This window comes from Triturus cristatus, chromosome 3_1 (assembly GCF_964204655.1).
Source record: "Triturus cristatus chromosome 3_1, aTriCri1.1, whole genome shotgun sequence".
Lineage (NCBI taxonomy): Eukaryota > Metazoa > Chordata > Amphibia > Caudata > Salamandridae > Triturus > Triturus cristatus.
The window spans coordinates 38,610,152-38,631,222 of NC_140583.1; positions in this window are offsets into that span (position 1 = coordinate 38,610,152).

A 21,071-nucleotide genomic window follows, 5' to 3' on the forward strand; every position below is an offset into this window, starting at 1 on the left:
GGATCTTCTCCCGGGTGGGCTTCCCCCGAGAAGTCGTCAGCGACCGAGGCACGAACTTCATCTCAAAATACATGAAGTCCCTCTGGCAACAGTGCGGGGTCACCTACCGATTCACGACCCCCTATCACCCCCAAGGGAACGGACTAGTGGAGCGATTCAACCGCACTCTCAAGGGGATGATTGGGGGATTGGAAGAGCCCCTCCGTCGCCAGTGGGATGTACTACTCCCGTGCCTCCTCTTCGCCTACCGAGAAGTTCCCCAGAAGTCCCTCGGTTTTAGCCCTTTCGAACTCCTGTACGGGCACCCTGTGCGAGGGCCCCTCAGCCTAGTCAAAGAAGGTTGGGAGATGGCCCCCCTAAAGACCCCTCCAGACGTCTTCAAGTACCTCCTGGCCCTACGCAATCAGACCCGGCGCTTCAGGGAGATGGCCAAGGCGAACCTCGAGGCCAGCCAGGAAGACATGAAGAGATGGTATGATCACAATGCCTCCTCCGTCGAGTTCGAACCTGGTCAACAAGTGTGGGTGATGTCCCCCACCGAACCATGTGCCTTGCAAGATAAATGGACGGGGCCCTTCAAGGTGGTCGAGCGCAAAAGCCCCGTCACTTACCTCATCGACATGGGGACCCCCCGGAACCCCCTTCGGGTCCTCCACACCAACAGACTCAAACCACACTTTGTGCGCTCAGAACTCAGCCTCCTGATGGCTACGGACAGTGGGGCAGAGGAGGACTCCGAACCCCTCCCGGATCTCCTGACGACTCAGAAGAACGACGGTTCCGTGGACGGGGTCCGGCTCTCCGATGCCCTCACCCCAGAGCAACGCCAGGGCTGCCGGGACCTCCTGCTGCGGTTCGCTTCACTGTTCTCCCTCACTCCCGGGGTCACCCCTTGGTGCTTGCAGGACGTGGACACCGGGGACAGTCCCCCTATCCGACACCGGGCCTACCGCGTACCAGATCGGGTACGGGCCTGCATACAAGAGGAAGTGGCCAAAATGCTCACGATCGGGGTCATCGAGCCCTCGGACAGTCCCTGGGCCAGCCCGGTTGTATTGGTCCCCAAAGCCGCTGCCCCCGGCACCACACCTGAACTGAGATTCTGCGTCGACTACCGGGGCTTGAACGCTGTCACCCGAACCGACGCTCATCCTATCCCCCGAGCGGATGAATTGATCGACCGTGTTGGACAGGCCTCACAAACGGCTCACTCCCTCCCCGCTCGACGGGGCCCGAACCCCGGCCCACCTGGCATATCCCCGCAACAAGCACCTGTACTCCGTCTCCCGACGGACCCTCTGCCCTCGGACCCCTACTCATCACGGGGTCCCGCCCCACCGGCTTTCCCGGCCGGGTCAAGCCGCCATCTTGGGCCCTGCACCACGCGGCCGCACGGCCTCCCCTCGACCCTAACCCCGGGCCTGGCCGGCCCCGACATCCCGGCACCACCATCCACCCAGGAGGTGAGCGGACCACTTGGCAGGTCAATGGGAGAACGAAGTGTCAAGGGCTCTCCCCCGCCAGGTGCCGATCGCCCCCAGCTCCCCCAGGCACTGGCTCCACCCCCTGCTGGGTGTCTGGACCCCTTCATCCCGGACCCTCCGACCTCCAAGTGCGAGGGTCCGGACATCAAAGGGCACCAGCCCTATAACTGGGGCAGCTCCGGAGCAGGAAGGCAGTTGTATCCTGGAGTCGAGAGACACCGAGTGAACTCAACCCTGACGGTCTACTGGCGCTGCCGTAGCCCGCTCTTGTGAACCATCGCCCTGCCTGCTGGCGCTGCCGCGGCCTTCTGCAACCTTCACCTTCCTGGGACCTGCTGGCGCTGCCGCGGCCCGTTGTAACGACCATCCTCACCGGGACCTGCTGGCGCTGCCGCGGCCTTCTGCAACAGTCATCTTCCTGGGACCTGCTGGCGCTGCCGCGGCCCGTTGTAACGACCATCCACACCGGGACCTGCTGGCGCTGCCGCGGCCCATATCACCTAATCACCAAGCTCGAGGATTGTGAGCTCATCATCATCTCATCCGAACTACCTGATTGGTAAATAGACTGTCCCGCTACCCCCTTCCCTACCTTGCGAGACTCTAATCGAGGGGACCCCTGAGTCCAGACCTCCTTGTACCATTTAACCGTACCTTAAATAAGTGCTTATAAAGAACACTGAACCTTATCCGTGTGTGATAGCTGTCTGTGGGGGGGAAGTTACTTGTCTGTACGATCGCTGGAGACGGCTCTCCCCGGAGACCTCTCCTCCTGACCCCGGCCGACCCTCCCGGTCCATCTACCTTTTCTAACATTGGTGGCCAGCGGCGCGATCCGAATCAACGCGTAATCGTACAGAGAGTAGCTCACCCCACGACAAAGCACGATGTCGACCAAAGATAGCAGCTCCACCGAGAAGTTCCAAATGGAGAAATTAGAAGAATACAACCACCGCGAACTGAGACAATTTTGCATAGAACTTGGCATTGCTACCACCGGCCTGAGTACCAAGGATGATCTAAAGCGCGCTCTTGAGTCATGGACAGAAACTGGGGTCACAGGACCCTCCGACCAAAACAGCGTCACACCAGACCAAACCAGCATCACACCAGAGGGGAACGCCACGGCTCCCGAGGAGCGGGGAACGGGCCTCTCACAGGAGGAGATACGAGAAAGAGACAGAGTCAGATTACACGAATTAGAGATGGCACGACTCAAGATGGATGGGGAACTTAAGTTGGCTGAACAGAAAATCAACCTCGAGCATATGCGGCTTCAAGAGGAACGAGAAGAAAAGCAGAGACAAAGAGAGCTGGAAGAGAAAAAAATAACGCTCGAGCACGAGCGCCGACTGGCGGAAATAGAACTGCGCAAACAGAATAAGGAACTGGGGGTGCCTGAGCGACCACACACCCCGGGGCCTATTGAGAAAAAAGTTCACATCCCCAAGGATGTGGTCCGCGAGTATGTCCGAGAAGACGACATACAACAATGGTTTAAAGCCTATGAGATCGCAATGACCTCCCACCGGATCGACCGGAGTGATTGGGGAGCCGGACTTTGGGGGAGATTCATCAACGAGGGTCGCGATGCCCTGCTGCAGCTCCCCGATCACCAAATGTCGTCCTACGACCACATGAAGGCTGCCCTCCTCACCCGCTACGGCCTCACGCCCGAGATGTACCGCCAGAGGTTCAGAGATTGCACCCGGATCCCAGGTACAACTTGGGTGGAATACGTGAACTATTTCAGCCGGGCCTTCGAGGGTTGGATCAAGGGAAATCAGGTCACCACCTACGAACAACTCTTCAACCTTATGGTATGGGAGCACCTATCAAACAACTGTTTCGTCGAGCTCAGGCAGCACCTACTCGACAGTAAGCTGACTGACCCACGGCAGCTCGCCGCCGAAGCTGACCGGTGGGAAAGCACCCGAGTGGGCCGGAGAGGGCCCCACGACCAGAACAGAAGCAACCAAGGCCAGCACCGTCCTCGGGGAGGAGGAGGGGGCCAGGGGCGAGGGAGAGACACCTTACCAGCAACACCCGTGGCCAGCACCCCACCTCCGGCCGGCCGGGGCAACCCCCCATTGCGGCCTGGGTACCGAGCCCACGTCACGTGCCACCGGTGCCAGCGACTAGGCCACTACGCCAACGATCCGAACTGCCCGCTAAACCAACCACCCAAGCCCCGCCAGGTAGCTGCCGCTGCCCTGGGGGAAGAGCAATCATCGGAGGGACCCGAGGAGTATGAGCCGGACCAGCAAGGGTGGGAACCGGCCGCCATGGTCCTGGCATGCTTAGGGGGAAGGGACATGGTTCCGCGGGCTCCCCTACCCGCCAACACCAGAAAATATGGTCAGTGGGTGACCATTAATGGACAGAGAGCCGAGGCCTTGCGTGACACCGGCGCCAGCGTGACGGCCGTCCGCTGTCACCTGGTGAAGCCCGAGCAGATCCTGCCGAACATTCTCTGCCCCGTCCGCTCGGCAGATAACTCTGAGAGCATGTGTAAGATGGCCTGCGTCCCGTTTGAATGGGGAGGGGTCTCCGGCCTACTGAAGGTGACGGTCCGGGACGATGCCCCCGTGGACTGCCTCCTGGGGAATGACCTCGAGAGTTCCCCGTGGGCCACCGTCGAGAGAAGAGAGCACTTGGGGATGCTGGGCCTCCCGGACTGGGCCTGCATAACCACCCGATCCATGGCCGCCCGTGCCGCCCCCCGATCAGAAGAAACCGAATGGCCAGCACCTCCGCCCCCGGTTGCCCTCGTAGAGGACAACGGCGAGACCGACCTCCCGGACCCGACTACCGAGGAAGACGCGCAACACCAGGACCTCCCGGATCTGGCTCAGTGGCGGCAAGAAGGGGGGCCCACCCAAGAACAGTTCCGCCAGGAACAAAAGACCTGTCCCTCCCTCGAGGGACTCCGCCAACAAGCCAGCACCCAAACCGCCGGGGACACCACAGGAACCCACTGGGTCTACTGGGATAACGACCTGCTCTACAGCGAGCAAAGAATCGCCGAACTGGGGGCCGGTCGAGTTCTGGTGGTACCGCTCCGCTTCCGAGACTTTCTGCTCAACCTAGCCCACGATGTCCCCCTGGCTGGACACCTGGGCCAGGACAAAACGTACAGTCGCCTGGTGACCCACTTTTTTTGGCCGAAAATGAGGAATGACGTCCTGAACCACTGCCGATCGTGCCCCACATGCCAAGCCAGCGGGAAGAGTGGCCGGAAGCTGAAGGCCCCTCTACAACCCTTCCCGGTGGTCACCACCCCGTTCGAGAGGGTGGGGATAGACATTGTGGGACCTCTGGACCCCCGCACGGCACAAGGACACAGGTTCATCTTGGTACTAGTGGACCACGCCACCCGCTACCCCGAGGCGGTGCCTCTACGGACAGTGACCGCCCCAGTGGTTGGCCGGGCCCTGATGGGGATCTTCTCCCGGGTAGGCTTCCCCCGAGAAGTCGTCAGCGACCGAGGCACGAATTTCATATCAAAGTACATGAAGTCCCTCTGGCAACAATGCGGGGTCACCTACAGATTCACGACCCCCTATCACCCCCAAGGGAACGGACTAGTGGAGCGTTTTAACCGCACTCTCAAAGGGATGATTGGGGGATTGGAAGAACCTCTCCGTCGCCAGTGGGATGTACTGCTCCCGTGCCTCCTCTTCGCCTACCGGGAAGTGCCCCAGAAGTCCCTCGGTTTTAGCCCCTTTGAACTCCTATACGGACACCCTGTGCGAGGGCCCCTCAGCCTAGTCAAGGAAGGTTGGGAGATGGCCCCCCTAACGACCCCTCCAGACGTCTTCAAATACATCCTGGCCTTACGAAACCAGACCCGGCGCTTCAGGGAGATGGCCAAGGCGAACCTCGAGGCCAGCCAGGAGGACATGAAGAGGTGGTATGATCACAATGCCTCCTCCGTTGAATTCGAGCCGGGGCAGCAAGTATGGGTGATGTCCCCCACCGAACCATGCGCCCTGCAAGATAAGTGGACGGGGCCCTTCAAAGTGGTCGAGCGCAAAAGCCCCGTCACTTACCTCATCGACATGGGGTCCCCCCGGAACCCCCTTCGGGTCCTCCACACCAACCGGCTCAAACCGCACTTTGTGCGCTCCGAACTAAGCCTCTTGATGGCTACAGACAGTGGCACAGAAGAAGACTCCGAGCCCCTCCCGGACCTCCTGAGGACTCAGGAGAAGGACGGCTCCGTGGACGGGGTCCGGCTCTCGGACGCCCTCACTTCAGAGCAACGCCAGGACTGCCGGAACCTCCTGCTGCAGTTCGCTGCCCTGTTCTCCCTCACCCCCGGGGTCACCCCCTGGTGTTTGCACGACGTAGACACCGGGGACAGTCCCCCTGTCCGGCACCGGGCCTACCGCGTACCAGATCGGGTACGGGCCTGCATCCAGGAGGAAGTGGCCAAGATGCTCACGATCGGGGTCATCGAGCCCTCGGACAGTCCCTGGGCCAGTCCGGTCGTATTAGTTCCCAAGGCCGCTGCCCCCGGCTCCGCTCCTGAACTGAGATTCTGCGTCGACTACCGGGGCTTGAACGCTGTCACCCGGACCGACGCTCATCCCATCCCCCGAGCAGACGAGCTGATCGACCGGCTGGGGGCCGCCCGCTACCTTAGTATCTTCGACCTAACGGCGGGCTACTGGCAGATCGGCCTCACACCCAGGGCTCAGGAACGGTCAGCCTTCTCTACCCCCGATGGCCACTATCAATTTAAGGTCATGCCCTTTGGCATGAAGAATGCCCCCGCCACGTTCCAACGCCTTGTGAACCAGGTCTTGGCAGGGCTTGAAGAATTCAGCGCTGCCTACCTGGACGATATCGCTGTATACAGCCGCCACTGGTCCGACCACCTCCGCCACCTCCAAGAGGTCCTGCAAGCCCTCCAGCGGGCCGGCCTCACCATTAAGGCCGGCAAGTGCCAGATTGGCCAAGGGTCTGTGACCTACCTTGGGCACCAAGTGGGGAGCGGGCTGGTGGCCCCACTACAACTTAAGATTGCTGCCATCCAGTCCTGGCAGCCCCCCGTCACCCAGACCGAGGTCCGAGCCTTCTTGGGGCTCACCGGCTACTACCGGCGGTTCGTGAAGGACTACGGCAGCATCGTGGGGCCCCTCACGGGTCTCACATCCAAGAACCAGCCGAAGCGCGTCAACTGGACTCCTGATTGTCAAGCGGCCTTCGAGGAGCTGAAGGCCGCCCTGTGCACCGCCCCGGTGCTCCAGGCCCCCGATTACAGTCGGGAATTTGTGGTGCAAACCGACGCCTCCGACCACGGCATCGGGGCCGTCCTCTCTCAGCTGAACCCCGAAGGTCATGACCAGCCGGTGGCCTTCATCAGCCGACGTCTCCTGGCCCGAGAACAGCGTTGGAGCACCATCGAGAGGGAGGCATTTGCAGTAGTGTGGGCCCTCAAAAAGCTCCGACCCTATCTCTTCGGTACCCACTTCCGGGTACAAACCGACCATCGACCCCTGCAATGGCTGATGCAGATGCGGGGGGAGAACCCAAAACTCTTGCGCTGGTCCATTTCCCTGCAGGGAATGGACTTCACCGTGGAGCACCGACCAGGCCAAGATCACGCCAACGCAGATGGCCTGTCCCGCTTTTTCCGCCTCGACGAAGAGAGTCCCCAAGGAGATGGGTGACTCTCCCCGCCTTCAGCTGGGGGGGACGCATGTTGGACAGGCCTCACAAACGGCTCACTCCCTCCCCGCTCGACGGGGCCCGAACCCCGGCCCACCTGGCATATCCCCGCAACAAGCACCTGTACTCCGTCTCCCGACGGACCCTCTGCCCTCGGACCCCTTCTCATCACGGGGTCCCGCCCCACCGGCTTTCCCGGCCGGGTCAAGCCGCCATCTTGGGCCCTGCACCACGCGGCCGCACGGCCTCCCCTCGACCCTAACCCCGGGCCTGGCCGGCCCCGACATCCCGGCACCACCATCCACCCAGGAGGTGAGCGGACCACTTGGCAGGTCAATGGGAGAACGAAGTGTCAAGGGCTCTCCCCCGCCAGGTGCCGATCGCCCCCAGCTCCCCCAGGCACTGGCTCCACCCCCTGCTGGGTGTCTGGACCCCTTCATCCCGGACCCTCCGACCTCCAAGTGCGAGGGTCCGGACATCAAAGGGCACCAGCCCTATAACTGGGGCAGCTCCGGAGCAGGAAGGCAGTTGTATCCTGGAGTCGAGAGACACCGAGTGAACTCAACCCTGACGGTCTACTGGCGCTGCCGTAGCCCGCTCTTGTGAACCATCGCCCTGCCTGCTGGCGCTGCCGCGGCCTTCTGCAACCTTCACCTTCCTGGGACCTGCTGGCGCTGCCGCGGCCCGTTGTAACGACCATCCTCACCGGGACCTGCTGGCGCTGCCGCGGCCTTCTGCAACAGTCATCTTCCTGGGACCTGCTGGCGCTGCCGCGGCCCGTTGTAACGACCATCCACACCGGGACCTGCTGGCGCTGCCGCGGCCCATATCACCTAATCACCAAGCTCGAGGATTGTGAGCTCATCATCATCTCATCCGAACTACCTGATTGGTAAATAGACTGTCCCGCTACCCCCTTCCCTACCTTGCGAGACTCTAATCGAGGGGACCCCTGAGTCCAGACCTCCTTGTACCATTTAACCGTACCTTAAATAAGTGCTTATAAAGAACACTGAACCTTATCCGTGTGTGATAGCTGTCTGTGGGGGGGAAGTTACTTGTCTGTACGATCGCTGGAGACGGCTCTCCCCGGAGACCTCTCCTCCTGACCCCGGCCGACCCTCCCGGTCCATCTACCTTTTCTAACAGACCGGCTGGGGGCCGCCCGCTACCTCAGTATCTTCGACCTAACAGCGGGCTACTGGCAGATCGGTCTCACACCCCGGGCTCAAGAACGGTCCGCCTTCTCTACCCCCGATGGCCACTACCACTTCAAGGTCATGCCCTTCGGCATGAAGAACGCCCCCGCTACATTTCAACGTCTTGTGAACCAGGTATTGGCGGGGCTCGAAGAGTTCAGCGCTGCCTACCTGGACGATATCGCTGTATACAGCCGCCACTGGTCCGACCACCTCCTCCACCTCCAGGAGGTCCTACAGGCCCTCCAGCGGGCCGGCCTCACGATTAAGGCCGGCAAATGCCAAATTGGTCAAGGGTCCGTGACCTACCTGGGGCACCAGGTGGGAAGCGGGCTGGTGGCCCCACTGCAACTTAAAATTGCTGCCATCCAGTCCTGGCAGCCCCCGTCACCCAGACCGAAGTCCGAGCCTTCTTGGGGCTCACCGGCTACTACCGGCGGTTCGTGAGGGACTACGGCAGCATTGTGGGGCCCCTCACGGGTCTCACGTCCAAGAACCAACCGAAGCGGATTAACTGGACCCCCGATTGTCAAGCGGCCTTCGAAAAGCTGAAGGCCGCCCTGTGCACCGCCCCTGTGCTCCAGGCCCCCGATTACAGTCGGGAATTCGTGGTACAGACAGACGCCTCCGACCACGGCATCGGAGCGGTTCTTTCCCAAGTGAACCCCGAGGGTCATGACCAGCCGGTGGCCTTCATCAGCCGACGCCTCCTGGCCCGAGAACAGCGCTGGAGCACAATCGAGAGGGAGGCCTTCGCAGTGGTGTGGGCCCTCAAAAAGCTCCGGCCCTATCTCTTCGGTACCCACTTCCGGGTACAAACCGACCATAGACGCCTGCAGTGGCTGATGCAGATGCGGGGGGAGAACCCAAAACTATCGCGCTGGTCCATCTCCCTGCAGGGAATGGACTTCACCGTGGAGCACCGACCGGGCCAAGACCACGCCAACGCAGATGGCCTGTCACGCTTCTTCCGCCTCGACGAGGAGAGTCCCCAAGAAGATGGGTGACTCTCCCCGCCTTCAGCTGGGGGGGACGCATGTTGGACAGGCCACACGAAGGGCTTGCTCCCTCCCCGCATGACAGGGCCCAAGCCCCGGCCCGCCAGGCGTGACCCACGAGAATCACCCGCACCCCGTCTCCCGACGGAACTCTTGCCCTCGGACCCCCATGCATCACGGGCCCAAGCCACCACCGGCTCCCTCGGCCGGGTCAAGCCGCCATCTTGGGCCCTGCGCCACGAGGCCGCGTGGCCTCCCCCCGACCCTAACCCTGGGCCTGGCCGGCCCCGACATCCCGGCACCACCATCCACCCAGGAGGTGAGCGGACCACTTGGCAGGTCAATGGGAGAACGAAGCGCCAAGGACTCTCCCCCGCCAGGTGACGATCGCCTCCAGCTCCCCCAGGCACCGGCTCCACCCCCCGCTGAGTGTCTGGACACCTTCATCCCGGACCCTCCGACCTCCAAGTGCGAGGGTCCGGACATCAAAGGGCGCGTGCCCTATAACTGGAGCAGCTCCGGAGCAGGAAGGCAGTTGTATCCTGGAGTCGAGAGACACCGAGAGAACTCAGACTTGACGGACTACTGGCGCTGCCGTAGCCCTATCTTGTGAACCATCGTCCTGCCTGCTGGCGCTGCCGCGGCCTTCTGCAACATCCATCCTCGTCGGGACCTGCTGGCGCTGCCACGGCCCGTTGTAACGACCATCTTCACCGGGACCTGCTGGCGCTGCCGCGGACCGTACATCGACCATCTTCACTGGGACCTGCTGGCGCTGCCGCGGACCGTGTATCGACCATCTTCACCGGGACCTGCTGGCGCTGCCGCGGCCCGTACCAGCTAGACCACCAAGCTCGAGGATTGTGAGCTACCCACCATACCATCTCAACTACCAGACTGGTAACCAGACTGTCCCGCTACCCCCTTTTCCCATCTTGAGAGACTTGAATCGAGGGGACCCCTGAGTCCAGACCTCCTTGTACCTTTTCATCGTACCTTAAGAAGTGCTTATAAAGAACGCTAACTCATCTCCTTGTGTGGTATCTGTCTGTGGGGGGGGGAAGTTATTTGTCTGTACGATCGCTGGAGACGGCTCTCCCCGGAGACCTCTCCCCTTGTCCTCGGCCGACCCTCCCGGTCCGTCTAACACCACCCATCCTCAGCATAGAGCCCCCCATGTCCTGAACCTGTCATGCCTCTGCCTCCCTCAGCACAGAGACCCCCATGACCTGAATCCCTCCTTCCCCTGCCTGCCCCACCCCCTCGGCACAAGGGCTCCCTTGTCCTGAATCCCTCCTGGCCCTGTCTGCCCCTCATCAGCACAGAGGCTCCCATGTCTGAATCCTTGATGCCCCTGCCCCCCCTCACGCCTCCTCAGCACAGAGGTTTCCATGTCCTGAATTCCTCATGCCTCCGCCCCACCCATCCTCAGCACAGAGCCCCCCATGTCCTGAACCTGTCATGCCTCTGCCTCCCCTCAGCACAGAGGCCCCCATTACCTGAATCCCTCCTTCCCCTGCCTGCCCCACCCCCTCAGCAGAGGGGCTCCCTTGCCCTGAATACCTCCTGGCCCTGTCTGCCCCTCATCAGCAGAGAGGCTCCCATGTCTGAATCCTTGATGCCCCTGCCTCCCCTCACGCCTCTTCAGCACAGAGGCTTCCATGTCCTGAATTCCTCATGCCTCCGCCCCTCCCTCTCATGACAGTGACTTCCATGTCCTGAATACCTCATGCCCCTCACCTGCCACCCTCAGCACAGAGGCCCCCATGTCCTGAATCTCTCATGCCCCTGCCTGCTCCCCCACTCAGCACAGAGGCCCCCATGTCCTGAATCCCTCATGCCCCTGCCTCCCCTCAGCACAGAGGCTCCTGTGTCCTGAATCCTTCATGCCCCTGCCTGCCTCCTCCTCCCTCATCACAGCAGCTCCCATGTTCTGAATCCCTTATGTCCCTATCCCCCACCCCTCCTCAGCACAGAGGCTCCCATGTTCTGAATCCCTTATGTCCCTGTCCCCCCACCCCTCCTCAGCACAGAGTCTCCCATGTCCTGAATACCTCCTGCCCCTGCCTGCCCCTTCCTCAGCACAGAGGAGAGACAGTAGCCCTCATCCTCCTCGACCTTTCAGCGGCCTTCGACACAGTCTCTCACTGCACCTTAACACGCAGACTTCACGACGACCAGCTGTGGAGTCCCCCCAGGATCCACCCCCAGCCCCATGCTGTTCAACATCTACATGGGTCCGCTCGCCCCCATCGTCATAACCCACAGACTCAACATTGTTCCATACGCAGACAACACCCAACTCGTCCTCTCTCTATCCAACGAACCCAACGCAGACAAACACAACTTTCAAGTAGGCATGGAAGCAGTCGCCAAGTGGATAAAGAGCAGCTGTCTACAACTCAACACGGACAAAACAGAAATACTCATCATGGGCCCACAACCCGACATCTGGTGGCCCCCCGCCCTCGGAAGCCCACCCACCCCCATGGACCACGCACGCAACCTCAGAATCATTCTGGACTCCAAACTCAAAATGGACCGCCAGACCAACTCCGTTGCATCCTCCTGCTTCAACACCCTCCGCCTCCTATGCAAGACCTTCAAATGGATCCTCCTCGAACACAGAAAGACCGTCACACATGCCCTCATCACCAGCAGACTTGACTACGGCAACGCACTCTACGCCGGAATCAACAAAAACCTCACCAGCAAACTTCAAAAAATCCAGAACACCGCCGCCAGACTAATCCTCAACCTGCCACGACACTGTCACATCACCCAGAACCTGCGCACACTCCAATGGCTCCACATCGGGGAAAGAATTACCTTCAAGATTCTCACCCACACACACAAAGCCCTCCACAACACCAGACCAGCATAACTGAATAGTTGACTCACATTCAATGCACCCCAAAGGACCCTACGATCAGCATACCTCTCCCACGCTGTGGTGCCTCGCACCAGGAAGTCCAGATCAGAAGGCTGTTCCAACTCCTTCCTCATGGCCAGAGCCTGGAAAGCCCTCCCGCTCCACCTCAGACAGACGACATCACATCCCAACTTCATGAGGGACCTCAAAACATGGCTCTTCGATAGACCTCCTCCTTGATGGACAGGACCCTGCTCCTCCTTCTCCCCCCCCCCCCAGCACCCTAAGACCCTTACGGGTGAGTAGTCATGTTCAACAAACGCTCCCATGTCTTCAATCCCTCATGCCCCTGCCTGCCCCCTCCTCAGTACAGAGGCTCCCATGTCCTGAATCCCTCCTGCCCTTGTCTGCCCCCCTCAGCACAGAGGCTCACATGTCCTGAATCCCTCCTGCCCCTGTCTGCCCCCCTCAGCACAGAGGTTCAGATGTCCTGAATCCCTCATGCCCCAGCCTGCCCCTTCCCCCCTCATTACAGCTGCTCCCATGTCCTGAATCCCTCATGCCCCTGTCTGCCCCTGCTCAGCACAGAAGCTCCCATGTCCTGAATCCTTCCTGCCCCTGTCTGCCCCTGCTCAGCACAGAGGCTCTCATGTCCTGAATCTCTCATGCCCCTGCTACCCCCCTCAGCACAAGGGCCCCTGTGTCTTGAATCTCTCCTGCCCCTGCCCCCCCCTCAGCACAGGGGCTCCCATGTCCTGAATCCCTCATGCCCCTGCCAGCCCCCTCCTCATCACAGGGGCTCCCATGTTCTGAATCCCTCATGCCCCTGCCCCCACCCCTCCTCAGCATAGAGGCTTCCATGCTCTGATCGCTCGAGTCTTCCCTTCCCTCCCTCAGCATTCGAAGTGCATTAAAAAAGGTGTGGGAACTGTGTTGGTGCATCCAATGGTTGTGGTCAGTAAGTTTGGGTTGGGGTCGAAGATGTTGCTAAAAGGTCAAAGAGCCATATTTATTCAAAATAATGAAGCTCAGCAAGTCACCTTGCTGCGCTATAGGGGAAAGGTAGGAATGCGCCGTATTTAACACATTACGGCACATTCCTGCCTTTTGCCCAGTGCTGCCGCACAAAAAGCTGCCTAACACCATCACTGGCACCCTTGCACCGTGGTGTAAAAGGTGCCTCCGTTGCATACAGGATTGTTTTTGCGCAGGAAGGGGAACGTTCCTGCACCAAAACAATCATATGAAGCGTTTTACTAATTCCAATCGTGCCGCAGAATGTAGCACTTGTGAAAAGAGGGAAAAATAAGGAGAAATGTAAAAATAGATCCTCGTTATGCCTGCTCTAAGGAGGTACAACGCGTCTTGTGCTGCGTTGCTTCACTCCTTATCTATAAGGCTATGAAAAGCCACGCAGGTTGACTTTACATGGTTTTGTAGTTATGGCTAAGCCTTGTGTGCCACTGGAACGTTATAAAAAGTTATGTTCCGGTGCCACTCAGGGCTCGTATATATACCCCCTGGTGTTTATTGTGCTTTTCTCCAACTCCTGACACATTAGTTTCGGCTGCATCCACAGACTTCCTGGGCCGCATGCACTATATTTTGACGTATGGCTGTGCAGCAAGTCTTCCTGCTGCTCTGCTGTGCGTCAAGAGACAAGGGCAGGAGTGCTCCAGCGCATTACTGCACGCAATGGGCTGCCGTGCGCCAACGCAGGTACCCTTGCACCATGGCGTTAGGGTGTCTGTGTTGCAGGGGTGATTTTTTTTGTGCAGGAACGGACACTTTCCTGCACAAAAACAATCATGAGTTGTGTTTTTTCTCTTGGTATGTGTGGTTAGAATGCAGCACACATACATAAATGATAAACGAGGAGAAATAAAGTTATTTCTCCTCGTTGTGCCTCCCTTACGCCTTCCCTGGGAGGCGTAGGATTCTGGCACATTCCCAACATTAAAAAACGTTGTAAATCTGGGAACGTATCAGGTTCCATGGATGTCGGGTGTGGGAACATCACAGCAACACCATTGAAACGCCCCTTTCACGCAGAGTAATGCATGAAAGGAGGTCATATTTACAAGGCCATGAAAAGCCATGCAAGGTGGCTTTACGTGGCCTTGTAAATATGGGCAGGCACACTGCGCTGCCGGTATGTTAAAAAACAGTGACACTCCAGCGGTGCAATGGGCTTGTAAAATAAACCCCTATGTTTTTTCGTTTTGCAATCTTAGAAAGTGCAAACTCAACCCAAAGGTATTGGCCCGCTTTATATGCCCACGAATTACAGAACACAAGGTCACAGTCATTTCTAACACACTGGAGATTAAGTGATTGGGCAGGAATCACAGAATGCTGATGTCAACACGGACACTAGAACTGGGTTCCCCAATTCCAAAGTCAGCAGCTCTGGCTATAAGGTTGCATCCTATTTGCACACAGCCTTGATTGCGTGATCATGTGTCATAAGTTGGAGAAAAGCGCAATAAACCCTGGGTTTTGTCAGAGACCACCCGAGTAAGCATGCATCCCTTTAAAGGCGGGGATTTACTGGAATTGATGGCAGTTTCTCCAGCACAGCACTACACCCTTGCAGGGCTAAAGAAGTGAATGGGACCCTTCGCGACATGATATATAGATATATTACACAGTGACAGTGGCCACTGTGTAATAATAGCCAGTACTGCATTTCTGTAGGAAATGAATTATTGTTTTGCTAATAACTTTGGTGCCCTTTGAGGAATCTTTATAAACCCTCCCAAAAAAAATGTTCTGCAATCTCAGCTCCTTCCTAGAAAGTTTGGTGGTAATCTATCAAGCGGGGATGGAGAAAAATAAGGGGACCCCAAAATCTCTTTTCCCCTTGCAATTTCCCATAGCAACTTTAGACAGCGCTACAGCAAAATCAGCTGAACAAAATCACAACAAATTTGGGAGAATGCAACATTATTTGGGGGAAATCTGTCCAGCTGTGTCAGAGAAATTAAGCTTCAAAATGTATAGCTATCTAATGATGCAGTACTACAGAGGGAAAACAACAACAAATGAAGCATTCTTATTGGCTGATCCCATGGGACTGGGACCAATCCAGCAAGACTGAGCGCTGTGATTGGCTGGCCACGACATGAAGAGAAATGTTAAGGCTGCCATTTTAGGACACCCAGGGACTCAGCCCTGTGTCCTGAACATGAAAATAAAACAACATACAGGGAACAAGGTAGAAGCAACCCGACCCCCTGGCCCTTGTGCAGACTCTTGTTCCTCTAGTCGTACTCATTGTGCCCCCTCCCCTGGGTGCAAATGTGTAGTATTACAGCAACATTACATCGAGATTACTGTGGGACTAAAAAAAGACATACAAATATTGGGTGGGTGATCGTTCGTGTTGTGCGACCGTGGGGGTTGGCCAGCAATGGGGGGTTGGCCACCTGTGGCGGCAGGGCGCAGGGCTTCTCACAAGCCAGGCCTTGTACCCAACCCCACACTGTGCATTGCTGAAGGCATTGGGAGGCCGGCATTGGGCGCCCAATCACACCCCTGGCACGGCCAACCCCACTGAAGGAACTATAACATGTGCACATGCCACGCACTGCTTATCACCTCACATATTACATCACTCATGACATGTTCTGTGATATCATTGATAGCATCAGTGATGAAATCTGAAACGACATCATTATTGACATCACTGTGCATAGCAAGTGCACAGGTTATAGTTACTTCAGCTGACTAGAACTGGTGAATTTCAGTCGTTTTTTGAGTTTCAAATGGTTTTGCTGAACAGATATTTTCACCAAACTATAAGATCGATTTAACCTTTGGTTTTCTCTATAGATAGGTAGATAGATAGATAGACAGACAGACATAGATGGATGGGTGGGTGGGTGGATGGATGGGTGGATGGATGGATGATTGGATGGATGGATGGATGGATGGATGGATGGATGGATGGATGGATGGATGGATGGATGGATGGATGGATGGTTGGTTGGTTGGTTGGTTGGTTGGTTGGTTGGGTGGTTGGTTGGTTGGTTGGTTGGTTGTTCCTTTTGTTATGCTGAGCTGTAATAGGTGATCTGTAAAGTGCGCGTCCTCTGGTGTCTTTCGTGTTCTGCATGTGTGAGGCTATTTTATGTATAAGTTAGCATTGTTTGCACGTCACTAGGGTGCGTGCTTCTGTGGTACATGACAGCGCCTGTGCAATCTTTGCGCTGTGTGTAATGTACACATTGATGAATAAACATTGGTTTACAGAGGTCTCCAGTCTAGCATCCCCCCAAAGCCTGGGAAGAGATGTCTTTATATTAACGCATTGTATGGGCCAGGAGCGTGTGGGCAAGAGATGCTGTTTGTAGTGATAGTAGCAGCATTTATTTATTTGTTTAAGAGTTGTATATAGCGCTAGCTAGACCCGCAGGCATCAGAGCGCTTTACAACAGTACATTTTCACATCAAAGCGGACAAGTACACGGTGCGGAGCGCTCTCAGGTGGGCGCATGGAGAGGGGCTGTAGTATTGATAGGGGGTGGATGTCTCACTGTGGCAGGATAACATCACCGAGCTTTGGCGCAGACATGTTTACAGGATCGTGCCGTCCTATAGATTGCTGCCTCCCGAGGGGACCGGCTCGTTTCCCACCGGGACGATGCTGAGGACGCATTTTCCAGTGACTGGCTGGTTTGGAGGGCTGGGCACTCAGAGCAAAGAGCCTTTCAGACGCCCAGGGCGAGCGTGTCGAGGGCTCTGCCACGTACCCTGACCTTTACTTTTAGAAGTATTGTTAAGGAGTCCTCAAGCAAGTGAAGGAAAGCAACCCTTGGGTTTGCGTTCTTTTAATTTACGAGCACAGTTGAGAGTGTGTATTGTGATGAGCTGTGGCCCTGAGCGAGTTAGGGGGCACGGACACAGTTTGTTTCTCCTCTGAATGGAACTGGGTGAATGTACCTGGACTCAGGTGAGCACCTCCCAGGGCATGACCTCACCGAGGGAGATTTATGGGTCCGAGAAGTGATGGAAGCGTGTGACTAGCTGCTGTGCCCTGTTGGCACTACTGGGAGCATGAACACTCCTGCCGTCAGAGGAAAGGGGGCCCAGCAGGGCCCGGGCCCCCGTATTAATGCTTGTCCCCCTAAAGACAGCTGCCAGCAGGCACGGCTGCAGGTCCGAGGCGTGCTTTCTCGAGCGTGGTCCACGCTGTCGCCGTCTTAACCTCTGAATGCTTTTGTCATGAAAGATACTTAGGGGCAGATTTATGTTGCACTTGCGGCACTTTTGCGCCGCCGTTGCGTCACTTTTGTGACGCAGCAGCGGCGCAAATCCTGCGCCATGGTGCGGGGCATTTACAAACGTGACGCATCTCCCAGATGCGTCACGTTGTAAAGCCCTGCGCCACATGTAGGCGTTCCAGGGCAGGTGGGGGCGTTCCGGCGCAGGAACGCCTCCTAAAAGTGGCTGAGTGAAATCTACAAGATTTCACTCAGTCACTTTTAGGCCCATGCTGCGTCAAAACCCTGCGCCTGCTTGAAGCAGGCGTAAGGATTGACGCAGCATTGTACAGATAGGGCCCCCCAGATCATTGCTGGAGCTGCGTCGCGCTTGCGACGCAACTCCAGCAATGCGCCACTTTTCGGCACAGATGCGTCACGCATCTGTGCCGTTTTTGCCCCATGGTGCGCCGCATTATAAATGCGGCGCATCCATGGTGGCGCAGCTGTGGCGCATAATAACTGGCGCATCCCTGCTGATATGCAGGGATGCGCCAGTCGTCATAAATCTGCCCCTTACATTCAAAGACTTGCAGTGCATTTTGGAATGAGCGCGTGGAGCCTTCAGCGCTGTCACTGTGACGTGTATGTTAGTGAAACGTATGCTGTGCGTGTCAACCTTCCCCTTTGTGGCTCTCTCGCTAAACAAACAGAGGGGCATATTTACAAGCTGGTGATAAAAAATTATCGCCGCTTTTGCGGCCGTTTTTGGCCATAAAGCGGCGATAATTGTATCGCCTAATTAGCAAGGCCACGAAACCTTGCTTTAGGTGGGGACTCCTAACGCCCAGCTTTGCATCTCTAATGAGATGCAAAGTGGGCGTTCCTGACCTGACATGACAGGAGAAATGTCCTATTTCTCCTATCATCAATCCCCACGCTATGAAGCATAGCGGCAGGAAAGGTAGCGATAACCCCTGTTATCGCTACTTTCTTTACGCCTGCTTCAGGGCTGACTTAGCCATGATATCCTATGGAGGGTGGATATCATGGCTAAGTTTGTGAGTCCCTATCAGCAAGCTAACGCCACACTACGGGAGATTAGCGCTGGGTTTCCAGCGATAATCTCACGTTAGGCAGTTAGCGCTAGGATTTTTATCGCTGAGGAGATAAGCGTTGCTAATAGCACGCTATCTCAGCGATAAAAATCCACGTTACCTGGCGATAATTATCCTCACGCTAAGAGCGCTGAGCGATAATTATCGCCGGTTGTTGCTGATATGCCCCAGAGCTCTTGTTGTCAGCGCGCATGCGCAGCGCGCTCCCTGCTGGATTTCACCGCCACCATCTCTTCCCGCAGGCTGCCTTCACATCACGAAAACCCCACGGCTGGTGTTGATCCAGCGTTCTTTTCTGATCACTGTGCAATCAGAATAGAATGACTGGCATCGATTAAAAGATCCTCCAATTTCAGATAAATTAATCAAGCTATTTTGACAAGTGAGCAAGTGAACACTTTGGGTTCGCTTTTGGATGCTGTTTGGGGCAGATTACGTGCCCCAGAAGGAATCGCGGCATCAGCCACCCACGACGCCGCCACACCCGTGCATGGAGGTGTTTTACAAATTGGCGGTTGGGGTCCCGCAGCAGGGGACGCGCATTAGACGTGCCCAGGCGAAGACTGGGCCAAGAACGGGCCCATCTGCACCCGTCAGCGGCTAGTAGAGGCGGGGCTGCTGATGCAGCGCGGCTAATAAAAACCCTTTTCCCTTATGACATCAACCCAGAAAACCCCTACCTCTACTATAAACCTACATCGGTGGGGCCCATGACACCGAATACAACAAATCTACTCAGTTTTCTGAATTAATGATAAGTAGACGAGCTGCAGGACAAAGGGGGTACCTTATTAAAATAACCGAATATACACTATACACATTTTATACAATTTATCTTTTAAATTGTTGGTTCTAAACATCAAGGTACTCTGCTATTCGGTCGATGGACCAAGTAGTAGAATCAGTTGATGGCGATTAAGTCCAGCTCAATCACAATTAAGCCTTTAACTTTTATTAATCATTTTAATCTAAAAATCACAGACTCAATTTAGAGCTAGCATATGATTTTATATGAAATTCATAGAATAGAGTAAATAAGTAAACATTTTATTAAGCAAATACATTCAACATCCTCAGTAAGCATTTAAGTAAAGATTAAAATAGAAACGGAAAATACTCATTACCCTTGGCCATAGGGCGCTGATGAGAATGGCTCACCAAAACGAAGAATGAACCGCAGATCATAGGATAGATCTCCCAATACTGACTGACTGTCCCTCTAACTAGGGGTGGGCGGAATTTGCGGAATTAACCTTCGCAAATTATCGCGAGAATGTTTAAAATTATCGCAAACAAGCAGAAATATCGCGAAGATGCGGAAGTTTTTTTCCGGCATGTTCGCGAGATTTTCTGCATGGTTGCGGGTCGCCAACTTACCCATGTGGTTGCTTGCGGGCGCGGCCATCTTGTTTTGAGTTGTTCTCGCGGTGCATGATCGCGAGAAGAAAGACGTGATCGCGCGACGCATGACGTCACTGCGGGCGCGAACTGTCGCGAGACAGCGCAAATGGCTAAAAACAATACAACATCTCATGGAGAACGCGACCGGATCAAGAAAACTTGTCGGCGAACGCAGGGATTCAGGTAAGGCGATCGCGCGCGCGCGAGAATGTATCATTTTACAGCGCGAGCAAGAAACAAATTATCGCCAAGCTGCGGAAACCGGAATTTTTGACATTTTCGCGCTCTCCGCGGAACGCAAAAATGTCAAATTATCGCAATTTCCGCGAACGGAACGAAATTTTTGCCCAGGCCTACCTCTAACCTCCTCGGACGCAGTTCCCTCCCGGGGCGATTCCCGCGACGGTCTCGTTCCTACTCCCCATCAAAGTATGAAGTCCAAAATGACAGAGTCTTGCACAGTCTCAGGATAGAAAAATGAAGGAAGGTTGAACAACATAACATAAGCGCAGGCTAGTTTTATACCCTTTACTCTATCTTGCTACTCTCAAAATTAAAATCTTTATGGGCTGAATTCATTCTAATTGGTCCATTGGAGGGGTGGTGATGGTCACCTCATCGCCCTCCTTGTTCGATCCGGTTTGCAAACAATAATGCATTCAATAGTTCTCGTGATCCACAATGTCCAAAGTAAATTTTAACTTGTTAATGAATTTGAAACAAACTCCGATGGTCATCCTCTGTAGCTCAGTTCTCCCATCCGTTCCCACGCATACATGCTGAACTCTTGGCACCACTCTCGTTTCAGGTAAGGGTGGGTGTCAAATTTCGTCCCGCTTGCGGAATTTGCGAAATTTAGGCATTTTCGCGTTCCGCGGACAACTCTGAGATGTTGAAATTTCCGCGATCTGAGGCGTAGCGGAGATTTTTTTCATGTTCGCCCTTTAAAAATACGTATTCGCGCGCGCGGTCGACTTACTGGGATCCCTGCATTTGCCGGTGAGTTTTCCGATCCGTTCACATGCGCCACGAGATGTTGGTAGCCGGTCGCGCTATCCCATGAGTGTTTGCGGTCGCGAACACATCATTCGCAGCGCCATCGGACACCACGAGATGTCT